General features: G+C 30.3%; 3 long non-coding RNA genes and 1 pseudogene across 8 annotated transcripts in view; 2 read left to right on the top strand and 2 right to left on the bottom strand.

Moving 5' to 3' along the window:
- LOC149893156 (uncharacterized) overlaps positions 1-26855 on the top strand; it is a 182088-nt gene that overhangs the window by 13824 nt on the left and 141409 nt on the right. The window lies entirely within an intron of this gene.
- On the bottom strand, positions 441-8091 carry LOC149893168 (uncharacterized). Of its 3 annotated transcripts, none has more exons than XR_016449312.1 (6): positions 7690-8091; positions 7472-7582; positions 7338-7374; positions 3804-3949; positions 1452-1490; positions 441-1215 (listed from the first exon to the last, which is right to left on the bottom strand). It is a non-coding gene; the product is annotated as an uncharacterized LOC149893168 (long non-coding RNA). The 3 variants fall into 3 exon arrangements; XR_016449314.1 differs by having other exon boundaries at positions 441-1147; XR_016449313.1 differs by having other exon boundaries at positions 7698-8091.
- On the bottom strand, positions 11529-13702 carry LOC149893167 (uncharacterized). 3 transcript variants are annotated; one of them, XR_016451587.1, is made up of 4 exons: positions 12630-13702; positions 12077-12135; positions 11851-11919; positions 11539-11760 (listed from the first exon to the last, which is right to left on the bottom strand). It is a non-coding gene; the product is annotated as an uncharacterized LOC149893167 (long non-coding RNA). The 3 variants fall into 3 exon arrangements; XR_016451600.1 differs by lacking the exon at positions 12630-13702 and having other exon boundaries at positions 11529-11757; positions 12077-12623; XR_016451580.1 differs by lacking the exon at positions 12630-13702 and having other exon boundaries at positions 11543-11760; positions 12077-12618.
- On the top strand, positions 25159-26638 carry LOC149893166 (uncharacterized; annotated as a pseudogene). The gene is made up of 4 exons (XR_016448415.1): positions 25159-25491; positions 25607-25752; positions 25973-26168; positions 26270-26638. The product of XR_016448415.1 is annotated as an uncharacterized LOC149893166 (transcript).

The raw sequence follows: 26855 nt of genomic DNA, 5'->3' as shown, positions 1-26855 counted from the left end.
ACCATTTTTTCTTAATGCTCCTGTAAATATACATCATCCTTCGTAGTTGAATACAACACATTACTTATTACTAAACAAATTAAGAATAAAATATACATTCTGTATGTTATCCGAAAATGTATGATACATATAAGTTTATATCTTTAAATGTTAATAATTTTCCCTTAAATTTTAGTAATAATCCCTTCTAGTTTAAGATATAAGTGCATGTAAGAAGACCTTAAGTTTTTTCATAATGTATTATAATAAATTTTTAAATAAAGAAACATTTAAATCATCTACTATACTTTTTTATTAATATTTTATACTGTTATACTTACTGTTATTCTTACTATTATTTGAGAATTCTGCACAAGCAATTAATAAATTACTATGTTGGCAGCTCCCAACAGTTGTAAGTTGGTTAGCAATTATCATTTTAGACCTATATAATAACTAGGTTTCTTTGGTCTAAATTTTAAACTTAAATACTTTTTCTTCACTATTTTACAAAATAAATTTAAACCAACCAAAAAAATAAAAATTATACATAGTCTTACTGAGAACTTGTACATTATTTTATCACATTTATTCTAAAAAACGGCTTAAAAAAAATTGCCGTATACACTATTCAGTTATGTTTTAAGCGGTGGTCCAGTTGTGGCTAACTGGCTCTGGCGTGCAACCTGTAATCGGCCCGTTATTAAATATCCAGGACTGGGATGCCGCAAAAGGACCACATGACAGTTGCTATCTGGTAAACCAGCTCTGGTGAATCTTTTACGGTACAACAATAGTTCATATCGGCTCCGGCATGCCATTCATGGAACTTTAATGTCCCGTAAATGGATCTCCAGAACTGGCGTAGCCGGCACTGGCCCATACGAGCGTTGCTACTTGGGAAATTCTATAAAAAATTTTTCAATTTGAAAAGATTTTTTTTTATTCGGACTGGCCTTCTCAAAACTCAGATTTAAATCCATCAGAGCATCTTTGAGAATAATTCGATCGTCAATTGAAAGGCGAAAAACCGATCAATAAAAATGATTTATTCCAGGTGCTTTTGAATTGTTTGGCAATTAAAATTTGATCTCAAGTTAGTCACTTTTTTAAGAACCCGTACGCGGTCTGTAATATCGGCAGTTATTTCCTCACTTAAGTCAAAGAACTAAGAAAAGATGAATGAAGAATCTCATCAAAATAGGGTGTTCCAGATATCTTACTAGATATCATATGCTGAAGAAGAAAAAAAAAAGCTCAAGCATTAAAGAAAGTTAATATGCAAATAAAAAATTTTTAAAGCTGATAGAAACTGTTTAAACAATTTAACTAACTAAATGCAGATTTATCAAATACTCACTACTTAAACCTAAAAACAAATTAAAGTAAAAATTTATAAGAAAGATAAAAAAACTGTTAAGATCTTTACAACTATTTTGCTTAATTTCAATAATTAATTACAGTATGGTTACCATTTTGGATCATTCTTTGGTTAGATCAGCTCCAGCTGCCTAAAAAAAGTTAGATTTAGAAACATTTAGTTATTAAAGCATAATAGTCACTTCAGTTGCAGAAATTCAAAGCCTAAAATTATGTAAGAAGAATATTAATTTCTGTAGTGGAATACAGTTTTCATAGTTTAACAATTGGTGGTGCTAAAGACTATATCTCATTACTAAAGTTCACATATTCAGTAGTATTATCCTAGTAATAATGCAGGCATAAAACAACAAAAGGCATTTAAATTCTGTACCAAAATTACTACTTTCTGGGAGATTACTTGCAAAGGAGTATCACAACATTAATATCAAATTTGACACAATATTTCATAATGTATACTGAAAAAGATAAAGTTCATTCAAGTTATTTTTTAAATGTTATCTAAAATTTTTTACAACTTTCTCATGGCAAAATTAACTTTACATAATTCTACAGATTCAGAAAAAAAAAAAAAAAGTTACAGTATTTTATGACACTTAAAAAGCACTTTTAAGTGTGTCATAAAATACTGTAACTGCTAGTTAACGAAAAAAAATGTTTTACAGTATTTTTTCAAAGTATGATGTTATAAAAGTTTTTAAAGAATTACCCATTAATGTATTTCATAAAAGAACTATATCAATATATTAAGGTTTCTTATTCTTTCCAGTTTTTCCCACACAGAGTCTTTAAAGACAAGGAACAAAAAACAATAGGTTATGGTTAATTTATTATCAAAATGTACATAGAATGTTGATATAGAAAATAAGATAATAAAAAAAAAGCAGATCATCTTTTTTAAAAAGATGCTAACACAACAAACATGCTTTCTAGATTATCTTCATAATTTGTAAAAAAAAATATTATGAAAACTTTACTAAAAAATCATTTTAAATGATAAGACCATAAGTTTGAGTTTCAAAAACAGTGTATTATTCAATGTTGTTAAGAACTTTTTTAATGTTTAAAAAAAACTCTTTACCATTATCTTTTTTGGAATAATATTGAATACTTCAGAAATTGCATTAATGCTTGTTATTTATAACTTATTGCTTTCAAACAGCCATGGGAAAAGTACTTTACACAAGATACATCAGATAAACTTTCTTTTACATATCTAATTTTTTATTCTTAAATTTTTTTAAAAAAAACCCTGTGTTGTGATCAACATTTTCTGAAAAGTAACAAAAAGATTTTTGTTTTCTCTATAAAGTAAAGTGCAAGTGAAAAAATGTGACAAATAACTTTTGCTCCAGTGATACCTTTTAACCTCATCCTGGACTACATATAATGATAATTTTCAGCAAAATCTTCAAAAATTATTCATTTCTTTTGATTAAGATTTTCTTAGCAGTTTTTTTTAAGGAATTACTTTGTGTTTTTCAATGCTACTGCAAAAGAAGTCATTAAAATTATTGAGTGGCAGTATTTGCAACACTAGTGTTGTATAGTCAGTGGTCTGCCATTGCTTGAATACTTTGAATAATTTTTCTTAGCTAATTGCCTATAAACTCTTGTACTAAACACCTGCTTGAATAACTGGGGATTGGTCAAATTGGTGCAGCATACAGCATTTCTAACACAACAAACAATTACAGAAATAGAATCCTTATAACTTTTATTCCAAATAATTGCATCCATGAGAAGTATTGCATTTTGAAGATTTTTTGTATGCACTTATATTGAGACTAACTGAGACATTAGCTGAAATGCACCACTTTGGGTTTCAGATTGCAAAGTTTGACAAACTAACATTGACATTAGGATAGTCTTTTTTAGATGTGTTTTGTAAATGTGCAACATGTAATTCTTTAAGATTGAGGTAGAAATAACATTTTTTGAATGTGTTGGGTTTTTTTAATACTAAGTCTTTTTTTCCCTGGCATCCTTCTTAGAAACTTATTTCTTTGATAAAAAATTATCACTAACTTGACTGTTTCTGGTATAATATGGTTTTTTAGATTTTTTCCTGGTAATGATAAAATCCTCTGCTCATGTTTATCTTTTTTAACTTTAAAAAAAAGACAATCAGACAGTTCAAAGTAATTTGATACCTTTTTATATGTCCAAGATTTTGTTGCAAGTGTTAACATTTGCACCTTATAGTGTTAGGAGTTAATCAATTAATTTTTTTTTGAATTCATACATTAAACTGTCTAGATCTTTATCTTTATGTTACTGTTTGAAATGGTGCTGTTTATTCGTGATGTTAAAGAAACATCTCCAATATTTGATGCTAACAAAACCTTTTCAGCAACTCTGTCTGATAATATCCTCACAATTTTGTTTTGCTGGTGAAATCTAAAGTAATTCATATAAAAGTATTAAACTTTATCATTTCTTACTTTGTGACTCCCACTCTTCCTGTCAAGTAAAATCTTCATCAGCTTCAACTGCTCTTTTGTAATGTTTGCTGCATCTATTCAAACCCGGGGTTATATTTAAATTCTTTTCTTATAAAAGCAAAAGTCAAGGGAATTCTTTAAGTTCCCTAAAAAAAAAGCAAGTTTAGATAAGTTTTAAAAGTAACTGAAATCTTAACAACTATTATAAATCTTCACAAAACATTTTCCATTTTATTCCCATAAGAGATCTGCTGTAACTATAATAAATGTTAGATTAAATTTTACAGAAGTCTTTTTACTTTTCCTTTTGCATTTCAAAAGGATTGCAACACTTTTTAATTTTTCTCTCAAAATTTTTGCAATAGAGCTGCTAATGATAAGCACATGAAATTCTTATTGAATATATTTTTCTTTCATATTTGCTTACCACATTATTTTCTTAACAGATTTTAATGTTATGTTTTACAATTTCATTTCTAAAATTGTTAACTCAAATATATATTTCTTTAGAGAAAATAGAAATACAAAAAATTAACAATATGCTTTTTCATAATACACTCCTTCATTTGCTTAAACTTTAATCAAAGGTGTCAACAGGACCAATTTCAGAGGAAGGGTGGGGGACAATTTTAAAAAGCTTAACTTAAACTGTCTAAAACACATTAGTGGCTTTTTTGAAACTTATCTAAGCATTTAATGACTTGGAATATTAAAAATGCATTCAAGAGCAACAAAACTATTTAAAACTTGAAACTCTATAGAAAAAATTTGAAAACTAAAATGTAAATTTAATTCACTCATTTTATAAAATGTATTTCAGATATATTTTGATAATTCAACTTAAATAAAACATAATATTGATAAAACAAAAAGAAAAATAATAACATTCACAATAACGAAAAAAAGATTAACAATATAAATAAAAATAACCAAAATAATAAATCTTATGCGAAAAAAAAAACAATGAAAAGAACTAATAATAAAAAGTGTAATAAAAAAATTAGTAACAAAAAAAATGATAGTGAGAACAAATATAACAATAATAAAAAGAATAATAATAATTATAAAAATTTTGACCAAAGCAAAAAACAAAAAGAACTTTAAAACAAAACAAGTTTATAAAAATAAAAAAAAAAAAAGTAAAAAAAGACAAAGAAACATGTAACAAAAATAAAGCAAATAACACAAAAACATAAATTAAAACATTAAGAATAATCAAAGTAAAGAACATAATATCAACAAAAAAAAAGAAAAACACAATTATAATAATATTAGCAAGAACAATAAATAGATTAAAAAAACAAAATAACTATTAAAAATAACAAAAAAAATAATGACAAAAATGATAAAAACAAAAATATGAATATTAATAATAATAAAAAAATTAAAAATGATAATAGTAACAATAAAAAACAAAAAAAAAAAAAAAATTAACAATAATAAAAGGAATAACAAAAAAAAAAAAAAAAAAAAAAAGTTAAAAAACAATAATAATTATAATAAAAGTTAAAATAATAATAATAAAAATTCTAAAAAAATAATAATAATATAAGCAATATTTATAACACTGATGATGATAATATGAATAAAAGAAACAAAAAAAAATTAATAGAAAAAATAATAACAACAATAAATATAATAGTAAAAAGAATTTTAACATAGTAATCATAATAATAGTAATTAAAATGATGATGATAACATTAACATAATAAATAATATTATCATTAATAAAAACATTAATAACAATAAACAAAAAAATAATAATAATAGAACTAATGATAACAGTAACTATCTAAAAGAAAAATTATAATTATACTAAAAGAATTAATAACAAAAACAAAAATAACGATAATAAAAAAAACAATAAAAACAATAATAACACTAATATTAAAAGAAACCATAAGAAAAGTAATAATGATAACAATTAGAAAAATGTAAATATTTATAATAGAAATAGTTTTAATAATTAAAATAATAATAATAGTACTACTAATAATAACAATGACAAAAGTAACAATAATAATAACAGTAATAATAACAGTAATAGTAATAATAATAATGGTAATAATAAAAATAAAAATAATGATAATAATAATAATAATAATAATAATAATAATAATAATAATAATAATAATAATAATAATAATAATAATAATAATAATAATAATAATAATAATAAAAATAATAATAATTCCCTGGAAGCAGGTGGTGCACCATCTTCACCAACAAATACAACTGCAACTTCATTATGTAAAGGGAGATTATAGCGACGTCTATCTTGCCCTTCAAGTAATGACATTTTTACAACTGACACTGAGCGACCTTCTAGAGCTGCTCGACGAACTTCTTTATCTTCCACTTCAGCCATGTTTTTAAACGCAATAGCAAATGGGTTCTCTTCACTAATAATAGTTTGCAATTGAAACATTAAATCATTTAAGCAAAGATCATTACCACATTGTTGCATTCTAAAATTTACTGCTGCAAGTGGATCATAGATGCATAGTTGACAATATCTCGGCGGAACATCTTGATTTGGTCTTAGATTACCTATACGATGAAAAACTTGACCACATATTCTAAAACATGGCGGCCCATGATTCATGGGTTGAACTACATTAGCTTCAAATGAAGCAAAAGAAAGACAGGCATTATAATTTCTATTATATTTTAAAAAATTCAGATTGGCATTTCTATCTGCACCACAATGCTGACAAATATAACTCATTTCTCCTAAATAATTATAATCTGGAATAGTATTACTTCTTGCTATACAATGCATTCTTTCGTATCTAGCAGCATTTCTAGCATTTTGTTGATTATTAATTTCATCTCGCCTTAGCCTATTTCTTTCATTTCTGCGACAATTATTTTTAACTCGCCTAACCAAGCTCTCCTCATTTGGGTTCAAATTATTTGCTGCTTGCCGAGCAGCATTTCTAGCATTTCGTTGATTATTAATTTCATCTTGCCTAAATCTATCTCTTTCATTTCTGCGACGATTATTTTCAGCTCGCCTAACCAAGCTCTCCTCATTTGGGTTCAAATTATTTGCTGCTTGCCGAGCAGCATTTCTAGCATTTTGTCGATTATTAATTTCATCTCGCCTTAGCCTATCTCTTTCATTTCTGTGACAACTAACTTGCATGTTAACGTTTACATTTTCTACACTAATATCTGCTTCTAGCCTAATATCATCCATTCACTTTTAATTGATATTGAAAGTAGTAAGAAAAATCTTAAAGAATCCTGAAGATTGTGATCTTTCCTATATAACTTTTTTTCTATTCTAAATAGCACACACAAATAATTTTAAAATATAACAGACTGTCCTTTAAGATAAATTATACAATAATCTTATGACTTTAAAAATATATATATATATCAGCTAAAAGATGTTTTAAAAAAAATTAGCATAGCAAATAATAATAAAAAAAAAACGTTGTAAACCCTTTTTTGCAAACTTATAGTATTTCTTCAAATAAAATTATTAGTAAACGTTTTAAAAAAATTCACAAAACTTTACAATATTACATTCTTCTATTCCACATAAATACATCATCTGATAAATCTAAAATAAAAAATGTAATGAATAAGTAAATAAGAAAAATATTACATACAAAAATGAAAATTAGTGTAAATTATAGAGAAAAGCTGTAGTGATTTACCAGAGTAGTAGTTGCAAAATACTATTATTTCATGTTAGCTTTTACAAAATAATTTATGTTGGAACATCATGATTCCAAAATATTCATAGCAAAATCATGTAGTAAACAGCACTAAAGACAAAAAATTAGATTGAGATAAAACAAATTGTATATATGGCAAAATAATTTGTATTGGCTTTTAGTGAATGATTAAAAGCAGTGATTTTTAAAAAAATTACCTATTTACCATTTTTAACAATAGACACCAACATGAAGATAAGCCAAATGTCTATTAACTCAAAAGATAACAAAAAAAACATCACAGCAACAACACACAACAATAGCACACACCATAAGTTAATATAATATGTATCTATAATATAACTTAAGTAAGGTAACATTCATATATAACAAAACATAAATAACAACATTACGCAAAATGTTATTAAAATACATTATCATGTATTTTTAGAATAATCTATAATAATAAAGGCTTGAAAACAGCTAGACCTAAAGCAGTAACAGTTTGACACTAAACACTATTGTGTAACCCTCTGTTAAAAGTACATCACTTGGCTGGCAAAGTTGACAAACCTTGCTCTACACGTTTACCAAGTCACAGCACTTTGAAAACACGGAAACAATACATATGTACCAACTATAAACACAATAAATGCGTTTAAATATGTACCTTATATACATATTTAAACACATTTTTAAAACAATTACATAACACTGTTATGTAATTGTTTAAACCATAAACAACATAAACATTGAATGTTTATGTTGTTTATGGTTTATCGATTTTCTCACTGTGTTTGTGTTTACTTTATGAAAATGATTCGGTAATGCTGTGCAGCCTATTTAATAAAAGAGAATTTTTAAAAGTAATAATTAAGGATGCCTTCTGCAAGTCTAGAGCTTTCAATATCTTCCTCCCCGGCATTTAGACAAAATAGTTTTTTTTAAGTTTTTTTTCTTTTTTTTTTTTTGTAATGTTTTCTATGTTTATATGTTGTCTTTCTATTCTGTTTTTCAGGGCAGGGTTTTTGTTGTTGTTGCTAATGTTAGTTAAGATTTCTTATATATTTTGCAGTATTTGTAATTATTGTTGTTGTTTATTATCTTTGTTATACTTTAAAGTTAATGTGGTTGTATCATTAAATTCCTTTGATCACATTTCATTTTTGTAATTGATTATTATATTTTATTGTTACACTTTCCTTACACTTTTTAAATTCTTTGTATTAAAGTTGTTGTTATCAGTTGTTTTTATTGTGTTTTAGAATACTTTTATGTTATTCAATGTTGTAATCATTGATTATCTTTAAACTGTTGTTGCTCCTTTTTTGTTTTTCTTATTATACGTTTGAATTTTTCTTACTTACTAAAAGTGCTCATGTATTTTTGCAGATGCTGTAAAGATTTCCATGATCAAAAGAGTTGTTATTGCATTTCGAGCATTAGTTCAGCTAAAGAATACACGACTTCAAAAATAACGTGTGAATATGAACTATAGTTGAATGCATGACGTTGAGGAGTTTAATACAAATGTGGTTTGAATTAGTAGACACTCCTAACATTTTAGCCATATATACAGACAGTTCCGTGTCAAACCTATTATCTACAAATAATGAATAGTTATAATAGTAAATTTCTCTTTCAATAATATATGTATTGTGGGTGTAAACTATTTCTATTTTATATATATATATATATATATATATGACACAAATAAATATGTGTTTTACTATTATCACCCAAATATATGACAGTATAGCTGCATATTTTAATCTTATAAAAATCAAAACAAACAGTTCGTATAATATTATCCAATGAAAGTACTATAATTAGCTTGATAGTATTGCAGGACAGTTAATAATTAAGTTTTTTAATAAATTTCTTTCCCTAAAATTGAGCTGGTCATAGTTATAAAATAAGATCATAAATAAAATTGGTTAACTTAAGAATTGACAAGGAAGCACAAAGGAAGAATAAAACAGACATCCATAAGATATCTTAAAAAAACCGACAGTCTCAAGTTTTAAAGGACTACAGAGAGGGTTTTATAGCCAAAAGAGAGTCAACCATAAAACTCTAACACAATTAACAGTGGCTGCATAAGTTAAATACGAAAAAAAGAAATAAAAAAGCAAACATAAAATTGAAAAATGAAATTTCATACAAAACGTCGAAATTTGGGCCAAATGTGGCCAAATTCGAAACTTTCACTGACTCCTCTTAGATCCCTTGGCCCTATTTTGTTGTATCCTGTCAGGCTGAGCACGAAAATCACAAAGACAATCAACAGAGAGGCTGGCAAGTACCGGATTTGGCGACAAAACCCCGTTTTTGGCTCAATTTCCATACAAAACGTCGTAATTTGGGCCAAATGTGGCCAAATTCGAGGCTTTCACCAACTCCCATCGGATCCCTTGGCCATATTTTGTTGTGTCCAGTCAGGCTGAGCAAAAAATTGCCGAAGGGCATCAAGCAATTCAGTGATAAGTACCGATTTTTGCGACAAATGCACAGAAATGCTTAGATTTTGCTTGTAATGTCAATTCTGTGATTATTTCGTCAAACTGGAGCCTTTCACCGAGATTTCTCGAAGCCTTTAGACATATTCTGTTGTAACCTATCAAGCTGAGCACGAATGTGACAAAGACAATCAACAGAGAGGCTGGCAAGTACCGGATTTGGCGACAAAATCCCGATTTTGGCTCAATTTCCATTCAAAACGTCGAAATTTGGGCCAAATGTGGCCAAGTTCGAGGCTTTCACCAACTCCTCTTGAATCCCTTGGCTCTATTTTGTTGTATCCTGTCAGGCTGAGCACGAAAATGACAAAGACAATCAACAGAGAGGCTGGCAAGTACCGGATTTGGCGACAAAACCCCGTTTTTGGCTCAATTTCCATACAAAACGTCGTAATTTGGGCCAAATGTTGCCAAATTCGAGGCTTTCACCGACTCCCATCGGATCCCTTGGCCATATTTTGTTGTATCCAGTCAAACTGAGCAATAAAACGCCCAAGGGCATCAGGCAATTCTGTGGTAAGTACCGATTTTTGCGACAAATGCACAGAAATGCTTAGAATTTGCTTGTAAAATCAATTCTGTGATTATTTCGTCAAATTGGAGCCTTTCACCGAGATTTCTTGGAGCCTTTGGACATATTCTATTGTAACCTATCAGGCTGAGCACGAATGTGACAAAGACAATCAACAGAGAGGCTGGCAAGTACCGGACATGGCGACAAAACCCCGTTTTTGGCCCAATTTCCATAATAAACGTCGAAATTTGGGCCAAATGTAGCCAAATTCGAGGCTTTCACCGACTCCTCTTGGATCCCTTGGCTCTATTTTGTTGTATCCTGTCAGGCTGAGCACGAAAATGACAAAGACAATCAACAGAGAGGCTGGCAAGTACCGGATTTGGCGACAAAACCCCGTTTTTGGCTCAATTTCCATACAAAACGTCGTAACCCAGCTAGCACATATACGTTGGGCCAACGTCGGGCCGACGTCGAAAAATTGGTTGGCCGATGGTCGGTAACCGACGTTGGCTTAACGTCGATTTGGTAGTCGGCGCGACGTCGAAACCAACCGTTGGGCCAACGTTGGCCCAACGTCGGATTTCGACGTTGGGCGAGCGTCGCATTCTGACGTTGGCCCAACGTAATATTTTAATAATAATAATTACTAAAATATTACGTTAAATATTACTATTAATAGTTTTAATTTGTTTGCAAAATTATTGCTTTTGATTCAAAAGATGTGCACACATTTTGAATCAATAGTTTTTGCAAACAAGTTAAAACTAATTCTTTAATTAGTAAACTATTTCTTTAACTAAGGTGGAACTATTTCTTTAGAGAAAACGCAGCTATTTCTTTAAATAAAGTGCAACTATTAATTTAAATAAAGCGCAACTATTTCTTCTAATGTTTGTTGAAATGTCCAAATAAGTTAAAATAAAATTTGGCGCTAAGAAACAAAAGTAAACATTGATGCTGATTAATGAACCAACTTTAATTTAATAATTACACAGAGAAAATCAAAATTTGTTATAATAATCATTATAATTAAGCTAATATAATCGTATAAATTATACACATATCTAAACATAATAATGCTCTTTCTAACTGCTTGGCATCCTAACGAATCTTGCATCTTTACTTCGCTTGAGAGCAACTACAACATTCGAATGCTCCTCGTTATACAATTTGATAGTCTTTGATAATCTTTAATTTGATAATCTTTGATTTTGTATCTTTCATTTGATGAGCTTTAGGCATTGCCATAACTACTGTTAAAATTATAAGTATTATGTTATATATATTTGTGTGAGTGTAAAATGCACATAAATAAAAATATAATAATTTTTTTTATGTATTACCTGGACAAAAATGGTGAAAAAACATAAGGTTCATTTGTTGATATTGCATTCATTTTTTCAAGTCATGGTCTATACAGAAAATTTTCGAATAATAGATTCAGTATTTCACTGCAATAATTAGAGACAACAAGCTTCAAAACTCTACTATAAAATTACTAAAAGAATTCCAATTACCATTAAAATGCCACAAATATATATAATTAATACACTACCAAATAATTGTTACCTTCTCCCTCTTTAACAGCTGCCAAATGAATTAAAAAATAAACGCCCCTTTAAACATAACTGAAAAAAAGAACAATTTAAACAAAAGCTTCATTCAGTAAATAATTATAAATGTCAAAAAATAATAATGAAACAATAAATAATAAAAACATAAAATACAAAAACTATACAGAAACAAGAAGTTATATAATATATTATAACTTTAGGACATTTTAACAACATACAATTATAATGCAGATAAGAATTATAATACAGGAATGAGGTACACGTATATTTACTACCAATATCTTATCTTCGTAAAACACATGCATTTACTAACATCTTTGTAAAACAAAACCATCTACTAAAAATATGTTATCTTTGTTAAACACATGGATTTACTAATAAATAAATACTTAACATTAATGCTGATCAAAGAAGCATCTTTAACTTTGTAACACAGAGAAAAATCAAAATTTGTTGTAACAATAATTATAATTATATTAAAATATTTGTACAAATTATACACATATTCAAACATAAAAATGTTCATTCTAACAGCTTAGCATTCTTACAAATCTTGCATATTGATTTCGCTTGAAAGCAACTTTAACGTTTGAATGCTCCTCATTATACAACTTTATATAAACATTTGAACTTGCATCTTTCATTTGATGAGCTTTAGACATAACGACTGTTAAAATTATAGGTAATAGGTTATATATATTTGTGTTTGTAGATAACAGTAACATAATTTACATATTTTTATATTCAATAAATAATCTATATCAAAGTAAAAATCTATATTTGAAGTAAAAAAGTAGTTAATGACAAACACATGCAAAAAATATTTAGTTTATACAAATAAAATGCATATAAAACATAATAAAATAATTTTTTCAATATACCTGCATAAACATGGCAAAAAAATGTGATTTAAAAAATACTAATCAGTACATTTGTTGGCATTGCATTCATTTTGTAGAATACCACAAATGCATATAACAAAATGCAACACTAAATTGGTAACACTTATTAAGTATTACCAAATAATGAACTACTAAAGACTTAAGTGGTTAATAACTATTTAGACTGTATAGACTGTATAGTTATTAACTACTTAAGTCTTTAGTAATTAATAACTCTTTAATTGTATGTAACATACTATATGATACTGACTGTATCATATTTTATGATACAGACTGTATCATACAGTGTTTGACATGCAGTAGTTGTCTATATAGTATAGACAGTGTTATGCTTTTTATGTACTACATACATTATGTTTATGTACTACATACACTATTATTTATAATGTGTGTACTACATGCATTAGTACTGTATGTGGTACATACATTATTAATTAGATATTATTCAACTAGATAAATTAACTAGATAAAACTGAGGGATGATACAATTAACTACATTGTAGTTGATTGTATCATACATCAGTTTTAAAAATCCTACAGTTTGTATCAATAACATTATGACATAATGTTTGATACAAACTACATGACTTTTAAAATTAATGCATGATATCATGCAAATTAATCGTATATACGATTAATTTATGTGTATGTACAGTACATAAATTATTAATGTATGTAGTACATACAAGAGTAAAACAAGAGTTTATTCAACTTTAGTTTATAATGTCATTAAAAACTAAAAACATTATAAGCATTATAATTTATATATAATGACATTATAAACATTATAAACATTATAATTATACATAATGACATTATAAACATTATAAATTAATTAAACAAACTCTTGTTTTAAAGAAAAATTAAAAACTGCATCTTAATAGATATAAAAATTAGCATGTTTGTATTTATTTTTTTAATGATTTGATATTAAATTCGAAATTACTCAATACTCAATTACTACGAAATTATTATAAAATCATGAAATTCAAAGCAATAAAATACTCTAATAAAAAGTTGCGCCACACAGCTTTTAAAAATGGACGAAAACCTTTTTAACGCTAAACCCGGTATCACACTGTACGGATTTAAAAATGGTCGTATTTTGACGTTGGCCCGACGTTGGTCCAACGTCAGCGCGAAGTTAATAAAATTGGCCAACGCTTCCGACGTTGGCCCGACATCGGCCCAACGTATGTGTGCTAGCTGGGAATTTGGGCCAAATGTGGCCAAATTCGATGCTTTCACCGACTCACATCGGATCCCTTGACCATATTTTGTTGTATCCTATCAGGCTGAGCAAAAAAATGCCCAAGGGCATCAAGCAATTCAGTGGTAAGTACCGATTTTTGCGACAAATGCACAGAAATGCTTAGAATTTGCTTGTAATGTCAATTCTGTGATTATTTCGTCAAATTGGAGCCTTTCACCGAGACTTCTTTGAGCCTTTGGACATATTCTGTTGTAACCTATCAGGCTGAGTACGAATGTGACAAAGACAATCAACAGAGAAGTTGGCAAGTACCGGATTTGGCAACAAAACCCCGTTTATGGCTCAATTTCCATACAAAACGTCGAAATTTGGGCCTAATGTGGCCAAATTCGACGCTTTCACCAATTCCTCTTGGATCCCTTGGCCCTATTTTGTTGTATCCTTTCAAGCTGAGCACGAAAATGACAAACACAGTCAACAGAGAGGCTGGCAAGTACCGGATTTAGCGACAAAACCCCGTTTTTGGCTCAATTTCCATACAAAACGTCGAAATTTGGGCCAAATGTGGCCAAATTTGAAGCTTTCACCGACTCCCATCGGATCCCTGGGCCATATTTTGTTGTATCCTGTCAGGCTGAGCAAAAAAATGCCCAAGGGCATCAAGCAATTCAGTGGTAAGTACCGATTTTTGCGACAAATGCACAGAAATGCTTTGAATTTGCTTGAAATGTCAATTCTGTGATTATTTCGTCAAATTGGAGCCTTTCACCCAGATTTCTTTGATCCCTTGGCCCTATTTCGTTGTATCCAGTCAGGCTGAGCACGAAAATGACAAAGACAATCAATAGAGAGGCTGGCAAGTACCGGATTTGGCAACAAAACCCCGTTTTCGGCTCAATTTACATAAAAAACGTCAAAATTTGGGCAAAATGTGGCCAAATTCGAGGCTTTCACCGACTCCCATCGGATCCCTTGGCCCTATATTGTTGTATCATTTTAGGCTGAGCAAAAAAATGCCCAAGGGCATCAAGCAATTCAGTGGTAAGTACCGATTTTTGCGACAAATGCACAGAAATGCTTAGAATTTGCTTGTAATGTCAATTCTGTGATTATTTCGTCAAATTGGAGCCTTTCACCGAGACTTCTTTGAGCCTTTGGACATATTCTGTTGTAACCTATCAGGCTGAGTACGAATGTGACAAAGACAATCAACAGAGAAGTTGGCAAGTACCGGATTTGGCAACAAAACCCCGTTTATGGCTCAATTTCCATACAAAACGTCGAAATTTGGGCCTAATGTGGCCAAATTCGACGCTTTCACCAATTCCTCTTGGATCCCTTGGCCCTATTTTGTTGTATCCTTTCAAGCTGAGCACGAAAATGACAAACACAGTCAACAGAGAGGCTGGCAAGTACCGGATTTAGCGACAAAACCCCGTTTTTGGCTCAATTTCCATACAAAACGTCGAAATTTGGGCCAAATGTGGCCAAATTTGAAGCTTTCACCGACTCCCATCGGATCCCTGGGCCATATTTTGTTGTATCCTGTCAGGCTGAGCAAAAAAATGCCCAAGGGCATCAAGCAATTCAGTGGTAAGTACCGATTTTTGCGACAAATGCACAGAAATGCTTTGAATTTGCTTGAAATGTCAATTCTGTGATTATTTCGTCAAATTGGAGCCTTTCACCCAGATTTCTTTGATCCCTTGGCCCTATTTCGTTGTATCCAGTCAGGCTGAGCACGAAAATGACAAAGACAATCAATAGAGAGGCTGGCAAGTACCGGATTTGGCAACAAAACCCCGTTTTCGGCTCAATTTACATAAAAAACGTCAAAATTTGGGCAAAATGTGGCCAAATTCGAGGCTTTCACCGACTCCCATCGGATCCCTTGGCCCTATATTGTTGTATCATTTTAGGCTGAGGAGAAAAATGCAAAAGGGCATCAAGCAATTCAGTGTTAAGTACCGATTTTTGCGACAAATGCACAGAAATGCTTAGAATTTGCTTGTAATGTCAATTCTGTGATTATTTCGTCAAATTGGAGCCTTTCACCCAGATTTCTTGGATCCCTTGGCTCTATTTTGTTGTATCCAGTCAGATTGAGCACGAAAATGACAAAGACAATCAACAGAGAGGCTGGCAAGTTCCGGATTTGGCGACAAAATATCGTTTTTGGCTCAATTTCCATACAAAACGTCAAAATTTGGGCCAAATGTGGCCAAATTCGAGGCTTTCACCGACTCCTCTTGGATCCCTTGGCCCTATTTTGTTGTATCCTGTCAGGCTGAGCACGAAAATCACAAAGACAATCAACAGAGAGGCTGGCAAGTACCGGATTTGGCGACAAAACCCCGTTTTTGGCTCAATTTCCATACAAAACGTCGTAATTTGGGCCAAATGTGGCCAAATTCGAGGCTTTCACCAACTCCCATCGGATCCCTTGGCCATATTTTGTTGTGTCCAGTCAGGCTGAGCAAAAAATTGCCGAAGGGCATCAAGCAATTCAGTGGTAAGTACCGATTTTTGCGACAAATGCACAGAAATGCTTAGATTTTGCTTGTAATGTCAATTCTGTGATTATTTCGTCAAATTGGAGCCTTTCACCGAGATTTCTTGGAGCCTTTGGACATATTCTGTTGTAACTTATCAGACTGAGCACGAAAATGACAAATACAATCAACAGAGAGGCTTGCAAGTACCGGATTTGCCGACAAAACCCCGTTTTTGGCTCAATTTCCATACAAAACGTCGAAATTTGGGCAAAATGTGGCCAAATTCGAGGCTTTCACCGGAATTCGGTCTGGGAGAGAGATTTTCTTTGTCTTTTGATGAATGGACGTCTCTTCGAAATCATCGCTACATGAATATTAACGTTCATGGACAAAACTATCAGTTCTGGAGTTTAGGTTTAGTGCCAATAACAGATTCAATACCAGCAGAAAAGTGCATTGAACTATTAGAAAAAAGACTTAAAGACCATTTTCTTGATCTATTCAGCGACATTGTGGCTATAATGACCGACAGAGCTAGTGTTGTGATAAAAGTTGGCAGATTGCTGCCTGCTAACCAACAATTATTTTTTGCTCACGGCATACAACTTGCTGTAATTGATGCTCTTTGTAAAAAGAGAGAATTCGATGCAAATCAGCCAGATTTTAACAATGAATTTTCTGACAGCAGTTGATCCGAAAATGAGGACATCGAGGAAGATTTGTTGGACTACAATCATGAAAATCTAAGACCTAAAATTGAACTAAATGAAGTTCATTATGGGCCAGCCATTAAAAAAGTACGCAAACTAATGCTAAAATTTAGACGATCACCTACCAAGAACGACATCTTACAAAAATATATTAAGGCTGAATTTGGAAAACAACTGTCTTTAATAATGGACTGCAAGAGACGGTGGAGCAGCCTTCTGTTAATGCTTAAACGATTTTACAAAGTAAAAAATTGTATACAAAAAGCATTAATTGATATTTACCCAATGCAAGATAATTCTATAGCTCTGTCACATGATGAATTGACAATATTATCAGAGATTATTACAACTTTAGTTCCCATTAAAGCAACGGTTGAAGCAATATGTCGTCGAGATTCTAACCTATTTAGAGCCGACATTGCTATTAATTTCATGCTCAAAATTAAAAGATGCTGACAATAATACAAGCAAAAAAATGCGTAGAGCTTTAATGACTCGCATGCATGAACGCCGAACCGATATGAGTGGACTTCTGCAATACCTGCATAACGGTCGAAGCCTCGATGAAGAAATAATAACAGTGCCTTCTTCATTTAAATGTCGAAAACTTTCGGTATAATTGCTGGAAAGATTAAATGCTTCCAATCCTGCTCTATTAAGAGCATCAGTTGAGTCTGACATGCTGGATTTGATTGAGGAACCTGAAATGGTACATTGGTCTTAAAGCAATACTTTAAGTACTGAAGAGGAACTTGATTGTGTTATTAAAGAAGGACAATCACAAATAAAATCAATTAGACATGAAACATTGTCATCAAAAATTTAAAAAGAAATCACACTATTTGAAAATGGGGGTACGCGTGGCGATTATTTAGAAAGAGTCTATTCTTTTCTAATGATCATGAAACCGATAAGTGTGTCGAGGCTGAGCGGGCATTTTCTTCCGCTGGACTGTTCAATACAAAAGTTCGTAACTGTTTGGGCGATGAAACTTTGGACGCGTTATGCTTCCTAAAGTCGCATTTCAAAGCAAAAAAAACATAACATATCTCCTTATTTCTAACATAATTTTTTAACATTAGTTCACTTGTGAAATTTAATTAAAATGCTAAATTAAATTCATTTAATAAATATTTTTTTAGTAAAATGTACTGTTTTTATTCTAATTAACACTATACAGATGTTGTATCTGCTTTTCAATTCCGGGATTAATCCAGGGATCCCCGGATTGATATTTTTCAATCCCAAAATCCTGGGATTGAAAAAGACCTCCAGGATTGCAATCCCTACTTGTAATAATTCTGTGATTATTTCGTCAAATTGGAGCCTTTCACCGAGATTTCTTGGAGCCTTTGGACATATTCTGTTGTAACCTATCAGGCTGAGCACGAAAATGACAAAGACAATCAACAGAGAGGCTGGCAAGTACCGGATTTGGCGACAAAACCCCGTTTTTGGCTCAATTTCCATACAAAACGTCGAAATTTGGGCCAAACGTGGCCAAATTCGAGGCTTTCACCGACTCCCATTGGATCCCTTGGCCATATTTTGTTGTATCCTGTCAGGATGAGCGAAAAATGCACAAGGGCATCAAGCAATTCAGTGGTCAGTACCGATTTTTGCGACAAATGCACAGAAATGCTTAGAATTTGCTTGTAATGTCAATTCTGTGATTATTTCGTGAAATTGGAGCCTTTCACCGAGATTTCATGGAGCCTTTGGACATATTCTGTTGTGACCTATCAGGCTGAGCACAAAAATGACAAAGGCAATCAACAGAGAGGCTGGCAAATGCCAAATTTATATATTAAATATTACGAAGAATAGAAATAACTTGACATCTAACAAAAAAAAATATCATATTTATTTTCTCATATGCGGGTTTAAGTAACATATTTGAAATAAATTGTAAGAAAACATGTGGTCCTAATGTGAAGGCCGACCACTGTATATATATATATATATATATATATATATATATATATATATATATATATATATATATATATATATATATATATATATATATATATATATATATATATATATACAGTTAGTCACAAAAGTTTTCGTGCACCTTAGAATTTAGAGAAAACACTTAATAAGAACCATTTTGAATGCCAAAAAAATAATTTTATATCAAAGTAACAAGAATATATCGTTCAAGAAATAAAAAAATATTTAACTAAAAAAAAATATTTATTTGTAAAACTGAAAAAGTGTAATTTTTGAATTTGTAATATATCACAAAAGTTTTCTTACACTAAACGAAACTTGTAATAAAAAAACAGGAATATGAAAAATTAAAAAATCTTCAGTATTTTGTTGAGCATCCCTTGGCAATTACACAAGCTTTTAATCTTCTATTTATCAATGACACTATTTTTTCGGTATAAGAAGACAGAATTTTATTCCATTCTTCTAGTAAGATATCTTTTAGCATATTAACATTTGTTATTCTATGTTTCCTGACTTGTCTGTCTAAATAATCGCACATATTCTCTATTTGGTCGAAGTCTGGTGATTGGGGAGGAGAATGCAGTTGTTTTGGAACATTGTGGAGCGACCATGATTTTACAACATAAGCAGTGTGTTTTGGATCTCGATCCTGTTGAAATATCCAATTATTTCCTAATTTAAATTTAGCAGCATCTGATTTCAAACTATTTTTTATAATGTCCAAATATACCCAGCAGTGTATCTATATGGGGTATTTCACGATAAGTGGAACCACTTTTTGGTCAAATTCGACATCACTGATTCAGATTTTGATGAAAATTGGCTCACATGTTGGGCATATGGACAGAAGAAAAACATGTAAATTTTTTTGACTTAGGTCAATTATTTAAGATATGACCTTTTAAAGTTTTGACCTTTTCACTTGACCTTGGTTATTTAAAACGTCATAACTTTTTTTCTAATATACTTAGGAAGTTGATTTTGGTGGCAAACAGAAGCTCTTGCATAGACGAACAACTTTGTGTCTATACAAAAAAGTGATAAGTTCCATAAAAAAAAAGTTATTGGTCATTTGGTCATTTGACCTTTGACCCTGGTCGATGGCAAAGGTTAAAGGTCATACTTTTTTTTTTAAACATTGCTTTTTCTATTGTGGATGTGCCATGAAAAAATCTTTTTGGGATTCCCACAAACAGCTTTAGGATTAACGTTAAAGTATAAGTAGGTTCTAAAAATTGATTATTTAAATACCTTATAATTATACAGTATTTCAAGGTAATTTATTGAATGTAGGCCCTAAGTTATATAATAGCTACCATATACCAAATCTACTATAATTTAGTGATACTTGGCCTATATAAATATATATATATATATATATATATATATATATATATATATATATATATATATATATATATATATATATATATTGTTGAAAAGTAACAAAAATGCCTTATTTAGCAGTTTTAACTACATGGCAGTACAGTACTGAATGCAGCATGATATTTACACCATTACAATACATATTTGCTAATAATAAATTAAAAAAGCTATAATAGTTAACGATGATGCAAGTTAAGTGCTTTGTTTGCTCTTTCAGACTCTTTAGAAGTAATGAAGTTTGACCGACCAGTTGTAGTTTTTGGTTCGACTGCTAGCAAAAGATCATTCAAATCAACATTAAAATATCTGGAGGATCTCTGAAGGAGAAAAGTTGACTTGGACCATGAGGGTGAAGAAAGTTCATGGTTACTTCTCTTTTTTCTGGGTTGCTCTCCAACACACAATCTATCTACCAATGTTCATTATACTCTACAACCATGTAACCAGTAATTGAACTGAAGTTGAGCTGGCTAACTTTCTGTGACGTAATTTTTTCAATTCTAGATACAGAACTGAAACTATAATCTTGTATTTGAAGTTCATTCGTGGATAATGGTTTAAAGCAATCAAGTTTTTGGGTACCAGGAATCGTTTTAGCATTCGAAAATCTTTCCTTCAATATTGTGGATTCAATTTGCCAATCATTTGCAGTGAGGTATTCAAAGGAAATTCCATGGATATTTTCTTTAGCGAAAGTATAAAATTGATAAGTGGTCATTATTTGGTCATGGTATGGACGTTGTAAGCTTGCTTTTGCCGCTTCACGTTTAACAGTTCCTCCAACTCCATCACAAGGGCCCTTACCATGACTTGTGGCAAAGAAATGCCATTCGGCTGGAATACCAAAGTCCTCTTTGTGATAGCACAGATTTATTAAATTCTTGCAGTTTTTGTATTGTGCTGCACAGCCATCACTAAAATATGTTAGTTTAAAAATTAATTAGTTTACGCTGAAAAAGATGAACTGCAATTGTGTCATGAGTTTTACATTCCAAAAGCAGCACATAACTTCCATGACATAAATTTCCTTTATATTTATAGTAAAAAACAATAGGATGTAAAGTTGCTTGACTATTTGTCCAATGATATCCCTGTGCTGCATCTTGTATGATGAATGCATAATTTTCTGAAAAATCACCAATAACCAGAAATTCTCCATCAGATAAATTGTTTTTCTTCCAGTCTAAGTATTTTGCCTGCTCTTGAGCAATAAAATCATGTCTAGTAAGTGTTTTCAAACTCCCTAAAAATCTATCAATAAATTCATCAGTGGACTGTTTAAAGGTTTGAAGCTGGGACCTATCTGTTGTAGTCCACTGTTTATACTCAATTTCTTCAACTCCTTTAATTTCAAAGCATTGCAACAGCCATTCCTTTAGCATAGCAACTCCAGGGCAATTTTTACACTCGCCTAGAGGACATGCTGGCAAGGAAGGATTGAATTGGATTTTAGCCAAAGCATGTTTGTAGTTCTTAATAGGGGTTTCTAGTTTATCTTCTAGTTGTAAATCATCCATATGTGATCCGACTATCATGATCTTAACATTTTGATGAATGGTACATACACATACACAGTGAATACCACTTGTTCCTGCAAAGACACATTCTTTTGGACGTAGCTCTTCAAGCTTCGAAAACCCAATTCTGATATTTGGATACTTTTCTGAAAATAATTGATAAACTTCCTTCAAATTACTTAAAACTAATCTTTTCTGAATATGTTTTCTTTCCCCATTTTCCATAACAGATAGAAAATCTTTTTTTCCAGGCATTACACGGCTAACAGTGTCAGAGTAATAAAACTCTTTTACCATATCTTTCACATGTACAGGTAGTGATTTCCCTTTTTTTGGGTTAGGGGTTGATAAAACACCTTTGGCCATTAAAACTTCTTTTGCTTGAGATACAAGTCGATGCGAACAATTGAATTCTCTCATCACTTTTCGATTACCCCATTGAGCAACAAATATTGTCAAAATCATGATCTTTTCACTCAAACTTTGTGTTGATTTATACTTATCCAGGAGCACTTTAACAATGTCATCAGCACATATGTTGGAAACTTTTTTTTTAGTTGCTTCGTATTCATCATCCTCTGAAGTATCAATGGCAATAGCATCTGAATAAGGAGATAAAAGGTCTAACCTTTTTACAAGTTGTTTAAGCTTTTTCTTTTTCTCCGGAATATAACTTTTAACAGTTTGTAACTTGCGTTTATCCAAGGGTGACTCACCCAAAAACGACAAGGATTTATCAAAAATTGAAATTTCTACATCCTGGCACTGATAATTTTCATCTCCCTCGTCACTACAAATATCTTGAGATCTAGAACTGCCTTGAGAATCTAACTCTGTATTACAATTTGCAGAACTTTCATCATCACATATTCCTATTTCGGAAGGTAAGCCAGTGATCCTCTTTCGGCAAGTATCACATAATTTTGCTCCAGCCATAAGTTTTGAGGGATACATAGCTACCTGCTGACTAGTAACTACCCTCAAAGTTTTATATTGTTTTTTCTTATGGTGTTGGAAAGGATCATAACAATAATGCTGTCTCTTCTTTAACTCTTTCACTTGCGCTTGAAATGCCACTTTTAATCTAAATTTAATTTGAAAGTTGCTAAAAACTTCTTCCTAAGTTGTCTTTTGATGACTAATTCAATGGAAATGAATTGATTTTTTTAAATAGCTTTAAGCCTCATATCATTTAATACTTTTATAGCTTTAAGCCTCATATCATTTAATACTGACTTAGTATGTATATATAGTACTAGTAATTAAATTACAACCTAGAAAATAAAAGGAAAAAAGGAAATAATTAATAATATATATCTACAATAGGCTATTTACAGAAAATGACCTTAAAATATTGCATTTGTAAGGCCAATAAATATTAAACTTTTAGAACCTACTTATACTTTAACGTTAATCCTAAAGCTGTTTGTGGGAATCCCAAAAAGATTTTTTCATGGCACATCCACAATAGAAAAAGCAATGTTTAAAAAAAAAAGTATGACCTTTGACCTTTGCCATTGACCAGGGTCAAAGGTCAAATGACCAAATGACCAATAACTTTTTTTTTATTGAACTTATCACTTTTTTGTATAGACACAAAGTTGTTCGTCTATGCAAGAGCTTTTGTTTGCCACCAAAATCAACTTCCTAAGTATATTAGAAAAAAAGTTATGACGTTTTAAATAACCAAGGTCAAGTGAAAAGGTCAAAACTTTAAAAGGTCATATCTTAGGAAATAATTGACCTAAGTCAAAAAAATTTACATGTTTTTCTTCTGTCCATATGCCCAACATGTGAGCCAATTTTCATCAAAATCTGAGTCGGTGATGTCGGATGGGTGGTTCCACTTGACGTGGAATGCCCCATATGTATTTTTTAATATATATCAGGTTTAGTAAATAAAACAATTTATATAAGTTTCAGTAATGAGCTTTTGGACAAACATCAAGTTTTCCAATGCCATTAAATAAAGTTTTCCAATGCCATTAAATAAAGAGGCATTTTTTAGTTCAGAAGAGGAATTACATTTTTAAATAAAACAAACATCTTTATTTACAAATTTGTTATCTTTATTTTACAATATTTAATATATTTTTAAATATTTTATTTTTTAAACTCACGGGAGTAAAGCATTTGTGTAATAAATATTACTGTTTCCATGTTTTTCATGTTCATTCCCATTTGCTGTAACCTCTTGTATATGAGATTGTTAATGAGAATTTAAATTGATCGTGATATTAAATGTTACCAGTGAATAAAGTAAGATAGATATTATTATTTTAATGTTATTTGTTTCAATGTTGTTTTTGAAAGAAATCCAAAATATAAGTTCTGGAGTCTGTCTACTGTTTGAAAAACTTATATACTTATTTACTAAACCATTTTATTTCAAGCAATTAATTGGCTTTCTTTATATTTTTTCAAGGTATTTTAATAGTATATTATATCGTGCTATGGTTGTTAAATGTGCTATGATGTTAAATGTACAAACTATATTTTAGTTCATCAAATTATATTTTTATTACTGTGTTCTGTCTCTGATTCATTCTTTTTCTGATCTGCACTTGTGTCTTAGGCTTATTGTTTGCAAAAGGTTCACCATTGCCCTTAAGCTGCTGATTGTTTCACAGTTTGATTTCCAACCTGGCATATAAGTATATCATTTTTAAATATTATTTTATTTGTTAACTTAAAATTAAAATTAAAGATAATTTTTTTAATGAAACAACAATTTTTTTTTATTGTTCATTAGCCCCTCAAGCGTATTGGTAGGAATCGGTATACCAGGTAGAGTATTTAAGGTTACTGTATATGAAATTTTATTAAGATATATATATATATATATATATCTTTTATAACACACCTAACTATTATGGGATTGTTTAAATCATTTTACAGATAGCAATACCAGCTCTCTACATCTCATTGGGAATATTTCTAAAATTTTTTCACATGTTAGAAACTGAATGTCATCTTCTTGATATCAAACTAGCTGGATTACTTGCAATAAATGATAAACGCATTGACTCAAGTGAATTTGACAAATATGTTGAAAAGCAAGTAGAGATAAACCAGTTAAAATATGCTATTGATGATATAAATAATAAAATTCTTCTTATTCAAGATACAAGTGTCATTGAAGTACTTTGTAACCCTGAAAATTCAGATTACTTGCGGTTAATGTACACAGAGAGAACTGCACTGTTAAGATCAAAGAGAATAGAAAAAGTATTTATTAAATAGTACTGGAAATACTTATTTATTTTTAGAGCATTGTTTTTTTACTTTATGGAGTGTATTATCTGGATTTTTTGTACAATATTTATATTTAATTTTTAAAGAGGCACAAATTGCAGAATGCTGTAAAGTTGAATTATTAGAAGGAATTGGGCCAATAAGAAAAGGAATTGAATCTGTTTTACAGTCGTGTGGAGTGCAACGTCAAGCATATCATAGTTCATAGGAAATCATGTTCATAAAATGTTGAAGGTACGGTATGAAAATATAAATCTGTATTTTCATGAAATAAAATCTGTTAAAAGTTGTTATGCATGTTATGCAGGTTTTTACAATCTCTACATTAAATTATAAATTCCAATTAACATTCCTGATCAAATATATTGCAATCTATATACGTATTTATGCATATAAAGCCTATGCATATAATAAAAACTTTTGTTACACAAATGATTTTTGTTTTATTTTTCAGGTTGATAACATAAAAAAGTTATGTGACTCTATTCCCCTAGTAGTTTTCAATCATATAAAATATCAAAAACATCCAATTCATGTAGAGGCGATTAACATACAACGAAAATTCAATATTTTGTTTAACAACTATTCTAAGTGTCACAATGAAATGATCTCATGTCATTTATTCAGCGAAGAAAAAATCAAGAGTTTTGGTAAGTTTATTGACTATTATAAGAAATATTTAATAAATTATTGTTTAAAGACAAATTTTTCCATTATTTATTTACATTTACTAGTTAAGTGTTTTTTGTAGAAATAGCGGTATGTGAATTAATGAAGTTTTTTCGAAGCACTTGGCTAAAAGAATCAATAACTCCCAAAATGCATATGTTAGAGAATCACATGGGAGTATTTTTGAGCACATGGGGAGTAGGTCTTGGGTTATATGGATAGCAAGGTGGTGAGAGTATGCATGCAGAATTTAATAATATCGAAAGAATATACTCGAGCATGTCTGGTACACGAAAACTAGAAAGTATTATGAGAGACCATTTCATAAGAAATAACATAATGGCAAAGTCATTACAACCGCCCATCATCCCTCGAAGAAAGAAAACTGCATAACAAATTTTATGTTTTATGTATGACAAATATATATATTTAATATGTTTGCATAAAGTTACTTTAAGATGTTGTCGAAATAAGTCAGCCATATTGTTTTACGATTAGTGAAAAAATATCGAAATATTATTCATCTTCTTAGCTGCACATCTTTATGCAAAAAAATGACTGGTAAAAATACTGTGTTAGATATTATAGCTTAACTCTTATTCTTTCCAATGATATATAATTTCAAAAATTGATCTTCGCAGGTTTTATTAAGGAATAAAAATGGTTGT

Source organism: Hydra viridissima, unplaced genomic scaffold, assembly GCF_058129835.1.
Source record: "Hydra viridissima isolate aposymbiotic clone 2 unplaced genomic scaffold, HvirCarnegie_v1 scaffold_1, whole genome shotgun sequence".
In the NCBI taxonomy this organism is placed as follows: Eukaryota; Metazoa; Cnidaria; class Hydrozoa; order Anthoathecata; family Hydridae; genus Hydra; species Hydra viridissima.
The sequence above is the reverse complement of the archived record's forward strand: the minus strand, read 5'-3'. Positions and strand labels throughout refer to the sequence as shown.